This window comes from Phyllobates terribilis, unplaced genomic scaffold, assembly GCF_046119375.1.
Source record: "Phyllobates terribilis strain yellow unplaced genomic scaffold, ASM4611937v1 Scaffold_185__1_contigs__length_3729836, whole genome shotgun sequence".
NCBI lineage: Eukaryota > Metazoa > Chordata > Amphibia > Anura > Dendrobatidae > Phyllobates > Phyllobates terribilis.
The window spans coordinates 1805782-1818601 of record NW_027362945.1 but is presented as its reverse complement, the minus strand read 5'-3'; positions in this window follow the sequence as shown (position 1 = coordinate 1818601).

The following is a 12820-nucleotide window of genomic DNA, read 5'->3' as shown; positions in this document are numbered from 1 at the left end:
TGCTTTGCACACTCTTGGCATTCTCTTGATGAGCTTCAAGAGGTAGTCACCGGAAATGGTTTTCACTTCACAGGTGTGCCCTGTCAGGTTTAATAAGTGGGAGTTCTTGCCTTATAAATGGGGTTCGGATCATCAGCTGTGTTGTGCAGAAGTCTGGTGGATACACAGCTGATAGTCCTACTAAATAGACTGTTGGAATTTGTATTATGGCAAGAAAAAAGCAGCTAAGTAAAGAAAAATGAGTGGCCATCATTACTTTAAGAAATGAAGGTCAGTCAATGCAAAAAATTGGTAAAACTTTGAAAGTGTCCCCAAGTGCAGATGCAAAAACCATCAAGCGCTGCAAGAAACTGGCTCACATGAGGACTGCCCCAGGAAAGGAAGACCAAGAGTCACCTCTGCTTCTGAGGATAAGTTTATCCGAGTCACCAGCCTCAGAAATCGCAGGTTAACAGCAGCTCAGATTAGAGACCAGGTCAATGCCACACAGAGTTCTAGCAGCAGACACATCTCTTCAACAACTGTTAAGAGGAGACTTTGTGCAGCAGGCCTTCATGGTAAAATAGCTGCTAGGAAACCACTGCTAAGGACAGGCAACAAGCAGAAGAGACTTATTTGGGCTAAAGAACACAAGGAATGGACATTAGACCAGTGGAAATCTGTGCTTTGGTCTGATGAGTCTAAATTTGAGATCTTTGGTTCCAACCACCGTGTCTTTGTGCGATGCAGAAAAGGTGAACGGATGGACTCTACATGTCTGGTTCCCACCGAGAAGCATGGAGGAGGAGGTGTGATGGTGTGGGGGTGCTTTGCTGGTGACACTGTTGGGGATTTATTCAAAATTGAAGGCATACTGAACCAGCATGGCTACAACAGCATCTTGCAGCGGCATGCTATTCCATCCGGTTTGCGTTTAGTTGGACCAGCATTTATTTTTCAACAGGACAATGACCCCAAACACACCTCCAGGCTGTGTAAGGGCTATTTGACCAAGAAGGAGAATGATGGGGTGCTACGCCAGATGACCTGGCCTCCACAGTCACCAGACCTGAACCCAATCGAGATGATTTGGGGTGAGCTGGACCGCAGAGTGAAGGCAAAAGGGCCAACAAGTGCTAAGCATCTCTGGGAACTCCTTCAAGATTGTTGGAAGACCATTTCCATTGACTACCTATTGAAGCTCATCAAGAGAATGCCAAGAGTGTGCAAAGCAGTCATCAAAGCAAAAGGTGGCTACTTTGAAGAACCTAGAATATAAGACATATTTTCAGTTGTTTCACACTTTTTTGTTAAGTATATAATTCCACATGTGTTAATTCATAGTTTTGATGCCTTCAGTGTGAATGTACAATTTTCATAGTCATGAAAATACAGAAAAATCTTGAAATGAGAAGGTGTGTCCAAACTTTTGGTCTGTACTGTATATAATCGTCTAATCCCGTCTGTCTGTCTGTCCTTCTGTCCAGGAAATCCTGCGTCGCTGATTGGTCCAGCCGCGGCCAATCAGCGACGCGGGATTTCAGAAAAAAATGGCGGCCGTTAGCAGCTCATCTGCCGCACGGAGGTCAGCGGCGATGCAGCCGGGAGATGACCGGCGCTAGCCGCTCATCTCCCGGCTGCTCGCAGCAGAAGTACCGCGACCGGCGGCGCTGCTGACCTCCATGCGGCTACCGTCGGGAGATCAATGGCTAGGGCCGCTGATCTCCCGACGGCAAGTGTGAAGGGAGGACCGGGGAGCGGCGCCGCCAGTCGGGATACTTCGGCTGTGAGCAGCCGGCCATCTCCCGGTTCCTCGCAGCGGAAGTACCCGCACAGGTAGCGTCGCTGCCCGGTCCTCAGTAATACGATTCGCTGATTGGTCGGAATCAGCGATATTGGCGCCGCGACCAATCAGCGATACTGGCGCCAAATTTAAACACCGCTCTGCTGATTGCGCCTGGTCGGCCGCATACAGATTCTAGAATACCCGATGCGTTAGAATCGGGACACCATCTAGTACTGTATATAAAGAGCTGTGGGAGCCATCACACTATATATAGAGACCTGTGAAAAGCTAATGTGTTGATCCAGAGGAAGTCAAAAAACCCCATGAGGCAGATGCTGCTTGCCCAAAATTAGGGGAAAAATTCCTTCCCGACTCCACATATGGCAATCAGACTAGTTGCTTGGATCAACGTCCCATAACAAAATCTAGTATGAATAACCTGTAATGTTATTCAAGAAAGTCACACAGGACCTCCTTGAACTTTTTTTTAGAGAATTAAGTATTACAAGGTCATGTGGTAGAGAGTTCCATACCTCACACAATAAAACATTGCCATCTAACTTCCTTTAGACAAAGCGAATTAGGAGCTTGATGCTAGAGTAGTTGAATTAAAACTGAAAAAAATTATTAACACAGCAAAAAAGAGGAACAGTATTTATTCTCCAGCCCAGGTCTCAAAACGAATGCACTAATCAGGATGAAGCAAACCATATAATAAAGGCAGGGGCAGCACAGGTGCAAAATACTGATGAGACAACCAACTCATAACCTACCAATTCTTGGAGGGGGTCATTGCTTAGTATTAAAACTGCACACAAAAAATGGCTTGTATAGGTCACTGGTCACACACAGATTGTTAGGGGAATGGTTGCAAACAACTTTATTAAATAATGGAAAGCAAACGAACCCGGGGTCCGCGATGCAGCCTGGAGGACTGCGGACGAACACCTTCCGGGTAAGAAGGTAAAACAACCAACTGAAATAACAATCCCCCCCGTGTTACTGCACACCGGAACGGGAATAGGGATTCGAACTATCTCCGTTAACTGCACGAGAGATGTGCGACACATAATGTAGCTGTAGCCCTGTTAACTGCACAGAGGCTACGCAGCAGGCGCTCGGATGCGTGTATGATTCACGCCGGCTTATACGTGCTCCCAGCCGGCGTGCTACCGGACTGAGGAGTATCTCTCCACGTGGCTAACAGGTGGTGCCGGGAATACGGAGTCCGCAGTCTGCTCGGGGTGTATAGCGACCCCCTTGTTGGAGCCAGACTGTCAGACGAAGCTACCTGCCTCCCTCCATCTAAGGCTGTCTATCCCCTGCTAAACCTGCCTGTCAGAAGCTATAACAGCAAAAGTACACGTGGAGCCGAAACGACCAAGCGTCCACACAATAACACCAACTCAGCTCAATGATCAGAGCGCGCCGCCATGTTTGTGGGCGTGCTATTTAAATATTAAGCCCTGCCCACCGTCACATTATTGGTGACGTCACCCGCGACCAATCAGGCGGTGCCAGGTCACCGGATCAGCTGACTCCCAAACCACTAATCACGGTCCGCCATGTCACGGGCATGCTCAGTGCAGTGTATCCTGGACTTAGGCTGTAACAGCCCTGTTTCCCTCCGCAACCTATCCTTCATGTTGCTAGGAACAAAGACCCAAGAGACAGCTTGTACATCTCGTGCACCAGCTAGGCGTTGGGACCAATGACGATGCTAAGCAGCATCTGGACCGGAATGGGAGACCACAGAATCCACTGATGATTCTGAACCCATTTCAGATCCAGAAAACACCTGACGCCTAACACAGATAGTGCTCAATATAGGGCTTACAGCCTATTAGTGACCCTCATACTGTTAGATTAGGCAGGCTGCAAAGCACTATCTAAGTGCACCCCATGAGGACAGACCCCCTAGTTTACAAATCCAGCATTGATGGGCTTGTCTGAACCCTGAATAAAAATAACGTGCAAAATCTATATATGAGGTACTGGTAGATATTTTGGCGCTGGTCACGCAGTGTCTGGTTTACAGCCTATTAGTGACGCCCATACTATTAGATTAGGCGGGCTATGCTCCCCTCATACACCTTACCACGGTGTGTAGTGTGACATGGAGCTAAACCCCCTGTCTTCTTAAGAATAAGGCTGCGAAAAACCTTCTCTTTATTGATAGTAGAGAAACCTCCATACAGTAGATGCGGAAAACATACGATGAACCCCAGTATTGTACCACATAGATAGGGCTCTTACCGGCTAAGCTTGGAGCAGGCTGTGTGCACAGAGCCCAAGATACAAAACTGTAGGGATGTGGACTGTCTTACCCTGTTCCTGCCCCTGAAGACAACAAACACCTCATGTGAACACTCTCTTGCGGTTTTATATGTAAAAGTGATATGTGTCTTATGTAATGTATAATGGTGATGTAACAGCATGTGAAGTGTTAATGCATAATGTGAGTATAGCATAAGATAAGCTTAGGATACCATAAGACATAAGTATAACATAAACCCTAAAATACAAATTTTATTAAATCTCTTTAAAATCGGGACATGCGGCATAAAGATGATCCGTATCAGTATTGCACTTTATCAAGATAAGTTCCTTTTATTGTTTAGTCTTGTGATCATTTATGTCATTGATACCTCTATGGGTGATTAATTCCAGGGCTGGCTAGGGTTATCCAGGGATAGCCGCCGTGGAGCGGGGCGCCACAGTGTCAACATTAACTAGGGTGTCACCCTCCACTATAAGGCAGGTAATCAGCATCTAGGGTGTTGAACAGGGCTGATTGTAGCCTTTGTTTGGATGCCCGAATGTATCCTTTGGCTTGGAGGTCCAAAGATATTAGGAACGTTCTTGGGTGTTTTTATAAATTTGCACATTGTCACTTTATTCACTGTTGTCACTTTAATCATTTAGTACACACTGAGGATTGATTGTTTGATGTGATATCTGTACCAGTTTCTGGTAGACTGTCAGATCTTTGGTCTATGTAAATACGAATAAGGGACTTTTAGGGTCTAGGGGCAGCTGCCGTTCAGCAAGGGTGCCATTGTCATCTATATGTAGGATGCCCATCTCCGTTGACATGCAGGTTCAGGCTAGCGTATCTATAGGGTGAGTTTTATTGAAGTACAGTGGGTACGGAAAGCATTCAGACCCCTTTAAATTTTTCACTCTTTGTTTCATTGCAGCCATTTGGTAAATTCTAAAAAGTTCATTTTTTTCTCATTAAAGTCCACTGTGCACCCCATGTTGACTGAAAAAAACAGAAATGTAGAAATTTTTGCAAATTTATTAAAAAAGGAAAACTGAAATATCACATGGTCATAAGTATTCAGACCCTTTGCTCATATTTAAGTCACATGCTGTCCATTTCCTTGTGATCCTCCTTGAGATGGTTCTACTCTTTCATTGGAGTCCAGCTGTGTTTAATTAAACTGATAGGACTTGATTTGGAAAGGCACACACCTGTCTATATAAGACCTCACAGCTCACAGTGCATGTCAGACCAAATGACCAGTATTGAGTAGAAGCCCCCTTTTGAGCTAGTGCATCCATGAGTCTTCTTGGGAATGATGCAACAAGTTTTTCACACCTGGATTTGGGGTTCCTCTGCCATTCTTCCTTGCAGATCCTCTCCAGTTCTGTCAGGTTGGATGGTGAACGTTGGTGGACAGCCATTTTCAGGTCTCTCCAGAGATGTTCAATTGGGTTTAGGTCAGGGCTCTGGCTGGGCCAGTCTAGAATGGTCACAGAGTTGTTCTGAAGCCACTCCTTTGTTATTTTAACTGTGTGCATAAGGTCATTGTCTTGTTGGAAGGTGAACCTTCGGCCAAGTCTGAGGTCCAGAGCACTCTGGAAGAGGTTTTCATCCAGGATATCTGTGTACTTGGCCACATTCATGTTTCTTTCAATTCCAACCAGTCGTCCTGTCCCTGCAGCTGAAAAACACCCCCATGATGCTGCCACCACCATGTTTCACTGTTGGGATTGTATTGGGCAGGTGATGAGCAGTGCCTGGTTTTCTCCACACATACCCCTTAGAATTATCACCAAAAAGTTCTATCTTAGTCTCATCAGACCAAAGAATCTTATTTCTCATAGACTGGGAGTCCTTCATGTGTTTTTAAGCAAACTCTGTGCAGGCTTTCATATGTCTTGCACTGAGGAGAGGCTTCTGTTGGGCCACTCTGCCATAAAGGCTCGACTTGTGGAGGGCTGCAGTGATAGTTGACTTTATGCAACTTTCTCCCATCTCCCTACTGCATCTTTGGAGCTGAGCCACAGTGATCTTGGGGTTCATCTTTACCTCTCTCATGTTAGGATCATTCAGCCATGGAGGGTCCTTGTTGGAGTCGGGGTATCCCCGTAACAAGAAATACACAGACACGTAGTGTATAATCAAGTACTGGGAAGCCCCTGAGCGCGTCTGCCTCTATAGGTGCAGTCCCTTTATTTATATTAATAATCATTTCATTCATTTTTTTTTTTTTTTTTGTCAGACATGCGCAGTAAAATGCCTTTGTTTCACAGGCAGCGAAATGATGATTCATAACAGTGGAATGTTGATAAGAAAGTTTCATAAACAAAAAGTGATAATTAGTAGAAGGTTTCTGAGACAGCTAAAAACAAGTTACAATCTAGTTTCTGGGCGTCAGTCCAAATGTCCAGATAAGGGAAGAATAACTTCATCTGTGTCTTACATCGTAGTCTTGCGTGAAGTACAACTCCCATCATCCTCTCAGTCCCCCCTTTGATTCTTCCTTATGGACTTTTGGTAGAAGACCTGGTCCGGGAGTTCTTTTCTTTCATATTCTTGAGTCCATATTACAAAGCTTATTTATGCATATTAAAATAATTTTTAATCCTATTTTAAACACTACATATATGACTACTATAACTAGCACAATCTGTAATATACCTTGCAGAATTCCAGCCACCCAACCTCCAATACCCTTAAACCAGTTCTTTGGGTTGAGAAAGGAGAAGGTGTCTGACCACCAGCTATCTTTATTTTGATCATTGTGTCTGTCATATTCGTCCCACATCTGCATCAACATTGGATACACAAAGAAAGTGCTGAATATTTTATTAGGAATTCCCATTTGGACCACATGTGGCCTACCTGAAGGTCTAGGCGAGTTGTCGGCTGCTCTTTTGTATAGTGTGTGTTTAGGTACTGCTTGCATATCTACCTGCTGATTCTGAACTATAAATGTGGCCGGTGTTAAGCGTCCTAGAGTACATGCACCTTTTATTCCTACTGGGAGCCATTTGTATGCTCCATTTCCACAAATCCAGAAAGTTCCTTCAGGCAGATCCCATATTGCAGAGTGTTGGAGCACCAACCTATGTACCAAATCTAAAAATTTAGATACATTCTGAAGTATACACCAAGGGGGTTTTTGACCTAATGGACTACAGTATCCTGCATCTGGATTTTCACAAGTCGGTGTACCTGGGTCATATGCACTTGACTCATTACATAATATATTACCTGGTATTTTTGAACATGTATCATTGTTTCCATCGGGGAATAATTGTGAATATTTCCAACCATTATTGTGTATGTATTTTTCTACTATATCAGGTTTAAAAGGTTGAGAAGAAGATACTGTGCTACTAAAACTGAGTTGTATATTTTCTGTAGGAATTAACCCTAAGTCTGTTAGTCCCGTCTTATTTCTAGGAACCCATACACCTCCTTTAAACGCTAAATATTGTAAGTTGTTTATTTTTCCGGTCATATTACCTTGCCACCAGGGAAATCCCACCCACCCCACAACTGGGATGGCAACAGTGGTGTTCCATAATCTAGAATTAACGGTTTGGTTATTTGCTAATTTGTCTGAGCAATTAGTCCATGTAAACACTTCCTCAGGGGTCATGGGTACGGCCAGGAAGGGTATGCTCGTGGCTGATATTGGAGAATGCGTACAAATCCAACAGTCTGCTATTTTCTGTCCGCCATCGAGCAGCCCGTTTACCAATATCTCATGATGTTTTATAAATTTATTATCTGCAGGTTTTGGGGAACTTAGTTTATCCCACAGGTCTCCCTGATCTATCGTTATAGCTAACACAAGTACAATCACCACTATTTCTTTTTGCAATGGCTTGCATGTACCCATGCTGATTTTCCTTCCAATTTTACTGCAGTTGGAGTTGTCAATAACACCTGATATGGACCCTCAAATCTGGGTTCTAGCGTTCTTCTGTTATGTCTTTTTACGTAGACTTCGTCTCCTGGTTGCAGCTTGTGCGTTCCCTCAATGGAATCTGGATCTGGAATGGAAGAGAACACTAAAGAGTGTATTTTAGACACATGCTTACATAAATTTTGTACATAAGCAGTTAAGCTTTCAGTTTCTAACATTAAAGTCTGTGGGAAATACAATCCTGTATTGGCAACTCTACCAAACAATATTTCATGGGGGGTGAGTTTGCTCTTTCCCTGGGGGGTGTTTCTGACTGAATACAATGCTATTGGGAGACACTCAGTCCATGGTTTCTGTGTTTCTGCCATGGCTTTCTGTATTTTTAACTTAAGTGTTCCATTCATTCTCTCAACCTTACCAGAACTCTGTGGGTGGTAAGGGGTGTGTAGTTCACTTTTTATACACAACATTTTCATTACATTCTGAAAGATCTCTCCAGTAAAATGTGTACCTCTATCTGACTCGATCACTTCTGGGATACCATAACGGGGTACCAGTTCATGTGCTATTTTTACTGCAGTGACTTTAGCCGTGGCTGTATGAACTGGATAAGCCTCTGGCCACCCCGAAAACATGTCCACACATACCAGTACATACTCATAGTGTCCATGCTTAGGCATCTGGATGTAATCGATCTGAAGTCTCTGGAACGGATATAGTGGTCTTACATGGTGCTTCTGGGGGGTCTTAACAGTCTGTCCTGGATTGTGGGCTAAACAGATTTCACAAGAACCACATTTTGCTCGAGCTACCTGGCCGAACCCTGGGGCTAACCACTTCTGTCTGACCCTCTGTATCATACCGTTTGCAGACACATGTGTAGGTCCGTGGGCTTCACTGACCACAACAGGGTACCATGCTCGGGGGAGACAAAGCTCATCTCCTTTTCTCCATAGTCCTTCTTTTTCTTCTGCCCCCTGTTTCTGCCACTCTTCTTTTTCTTCTCTACTCACCTGCTGGTGGGCTTCTTTGAGCCGTGTAATTAAGTCAAATTCTGATACTGCACTAATAGTGTGGTCAGTTGTCAGAGGTTTTACTGCAGCTCGCTTAGCAGCCTTGTCGGCTCGGTCATTACCCCTAGCTATCTCGGTGTCGAGTCTTACATGTGCAGGTACTTTTATTACTGCTACTTGTTTGGTTGAGGCAGCTGATTCTAGGATTTGTCTAATCATTTGTCCATGTTTTACTGGTTGACCTGAAGCTGTCATGTAACCTCTAGCTCTCCATATACATCCAAAATCATGTACAATACCATATGCATATCAGTAAAAATATTAGCGGTTTTTTCTTTTGCTAACTGTAATGCTCGTATTAGAGCTAATAGTTCAGCTTCCTGGGCTGAACAGCTGGCCTGCATTGGCTCAGCTTCAATAACATCATGATCTGATACAATGGCATAACCTGTGTGAAAGTTACCAGTTTCATCTGCATACCTACTACCATCTATATACATATGTAGGTCTGGATTGTCAAGAGGGGTGTCCTGTACATTAGGTAGCCCTTGTGTTTCTTGTTCTATACACTGTAAGCAATCATGTATTATATTGTCTTGTTCGTGGTATTGTAAAAAATTTTCATCTTCGTCTTCCTGACCTCCTTCCACTCCCCCCTTTGTCTCTAGTGGTAACAGAGTGGCTAAATTTAGAGACAATATGCGGCGAAAAGTGAGGTTTGGTGGCATTAGTAAGGAGCATTGTAATCTAAGATGTCTAGCCATTGAAATGTGTTTTGGCAATACCTGATTCAGTATGCCATGTACATCATGTGTAGTTTGTACTATTAGGGCATGGTCTAGTACTATTTCTGAGGCTTTTTCTACCAAAAGAGAGACAGCTGCTACTACTCTGACACATGATGGTGCAGCTTTGGTAACATTATCTAATTGAGCAGAATAGTATGCGACAGGTCTTTGTTTATTTTCATGTTTCTGTGTTAGTACTCCTGTAGCATGATTAGACATTTCCGCAGCCATTAATTGGAATGGTTTGGCGTAGTCTGGGATTCCCAAGGCCGGGGCTGACATGAGACCTTTCTTGAGGTCTTGAAAGGCTATGAGCGCTGATTCAGTTAACTGGAAAGGCTCGATTTTTAAACAATCATATAGAGGTTGCATAAGCTGACTAGCATGTATAACCCATTGTCTGCAGTGTGATACTATTCCCAAAAATGCTCTTAATGTTTTGTAGTTCTTGGGAGGAACAAGATCTCTAATGATTTTTAGTCTGTCGGCGGTGAGGTGCCGAATACCTTGTGAAATGCAGTGTCCTAGAAATACTACCGTAGTCATACAAAGTTGTACTTTTTTCTTGTTAACTTTACAGCCCATGTCTGCTAGAAATATTAACAACCTTATTGTGTTGCTGTTTGCGGACTCTTGAGCAGGGGCACATAACAATAGGTCATCAACATATTGGAGAATTACAACCTCATCCGTAGGTTTGAAATTTTGAAGAACTGATCTCATAGCTTCTGAGTACAAGGTAGGTGAATGTATCATACCCTGTGGTAATCTTGTCCATGCTAATTGTCTATTCTTAAATGTAAATGCAAACAGTTTGTAACAGTCTGGGTGTAATGGTACTGAAAAAAATGCATTTGATAAGTCTATGACAGAAAATACTCGTGCTGTTGCTGGGATCTGTGATAGCAACGTGTGTGGATTTGGCACAACAGGAGTAATAGGTTCCAAAATTTTATTTATCTCTCTTAGATCATGTACCATCCGGTACCTAGCAGCTGACCCCTCAGTAGATTTCTTTTTTACGGGGTACAACGGTGTATTGGCTGGTGACTTTACTTCTATCAGTACTCCAGTTTTTAGATAATCTTTTATCTGTTCTCCTATGGCGTGTTCTTGTTGGGCACTAATAGGATACTGTCTCAATTGGGGTAGTGTCACACCTGGAACAGGAGTGACTTTTACAGGAGCTATTGGCATTAGTCCTACATCGGTGTCATGTTGTGCCCATAATTTTTCTGGTACCTCAGAAAGATCTAAAATAATTTGGGTAGGGGCAGGATCTTTCTCATCCTCTAAGGCTTGGACTTTTACAATGTTTTCTAGAGACTCTTGGTCATCAGGCACCAAAATTTGGACTCTACCATCCTTTGTCTCTTACCACTCCTGCTTTTCTAGCCCGAATGTCCTCCCATAGTTTCCTGTTAAACCTGTCATGCCTTGCTACCTGAAAAGTTTTGCAAACTTTCCCTAAATTCTTAGTTGCTTCTACACCACACCTTTCTTTCACGATTGTATAGACATCTTGTTCATCATTTGTGGTCTTAGTCTGTTTGTTGCCCATTTTTCCTGACTATTCTTACCTTAGGAGGCTTTTTGGGTTAGATAAAATATATTCTATATTTTACCTTTCCTCGTTACCTATTCTGTCCTAAGGAGCCATTGTTGCCCATTTTTCCTGACTATTCCTACCTTAGGAGGTTTTTTGGGTTAGATAAAATATATTCTATATTCTACCTTTCCTCGTTACCTATTCTGTCCTAAGGAGCCAGTATCTGAAACGGTTTCTCTGGACCGTTTTGTCTGAAGTGTAGAGTAATTCTAACACACATATATATGGCAACAAGGGCAAGACCAACAATACATAAAATGAACCATACAGTCTCCATTATATATCGTGTCCCTGGAGTATTATCATTACTTCCATGGGCTCATTCTGTCAATCTCTTATCCGTCAAAAAGGAGGACAAAGGTTCGGGAGTTAAGCGTGAGCGAAGGTTTCCCCGAAAGGACACAACCTTATGACTCAGTTAGGCAATCTCCGTAATACTTATGTCATCTACCTTAGTGCGGCTTATGAGGCTATTCCCGACATCCACATCTCTTTCATACCATCCGTTTCATAACCTTCTCTGACCTCTCCTTCGGCAGATCCTACAGTATATACATGAATGACCCGAGCTATAGGTATCCTTCTCTACTAGTTCCTCAATCCCAACACAAGATATGCATGAAATTTACGGACTATCGCAGAGCAGATGTAAGAGAACTAACAGTGTCTCTTACCTGGCCAGGTTTGTCATCTGCTGTTCCGATGTCCCAATCTCAGCGGTTACTCGTGCCGGTCGATGAACTTGAAGGAATACGCAGACCTCGGGTCCCTGTTTCGGGCGCCAGGAATTGTTAGGATCATTCAGCCATGGAGGGTCCTTGTTGGAGTCGGGGTATCCCCGTAACAAGAAATACACAGACACGTAGTGTATAATCAAGTACTGGGAAGCCCCTGAGCGCGTCTGCCTCTATAGGTGCAGTCCCTTTATTTATATTAATAATCATTTCATTCATTTTTTTTTTTTTTTTTGTCAGACATGCGCAGTAAAATGCCTTTGTTTCACAGGCAGCGAAATGATGATTCATAACAGTGGAATGTTGATAAGAAAGTTTCATAAACAAAAAGTGATAATTAGTAGAAGGTTTCTGAGACAGCTAAAAACAAGTTACAATCTAGTTTCTGGGCGTCAGTCCAAATGTCCAGATAAGGGAAGAATAACTTCATCTGTGTCTTACATCGTAGTCTTGCGTGAAGTACAACTCCCATCATCCTCTCACTCACCAAGGCTCTTCTCCCACGATTGCTCAGTTTAGCTGGACGGCCAGGTCTAGGAAGACTTCTGGTGGTCCCAAACTTCTTCCACTTAAGGATTATGGAGGCCACTGTGTTCTTAGGACCCTTGACTAATGCAGAAATTCTTTTGTAAACTTGGCCAGATCTGTGCCTTGCCACAATTCTGTCTCTAAGCTCCTTGGGCAGTGTCAGGATGCCAGGTTTAATTTTACTTTGCCAGTAGTTTTTCCCTTAGCCAAGATGGC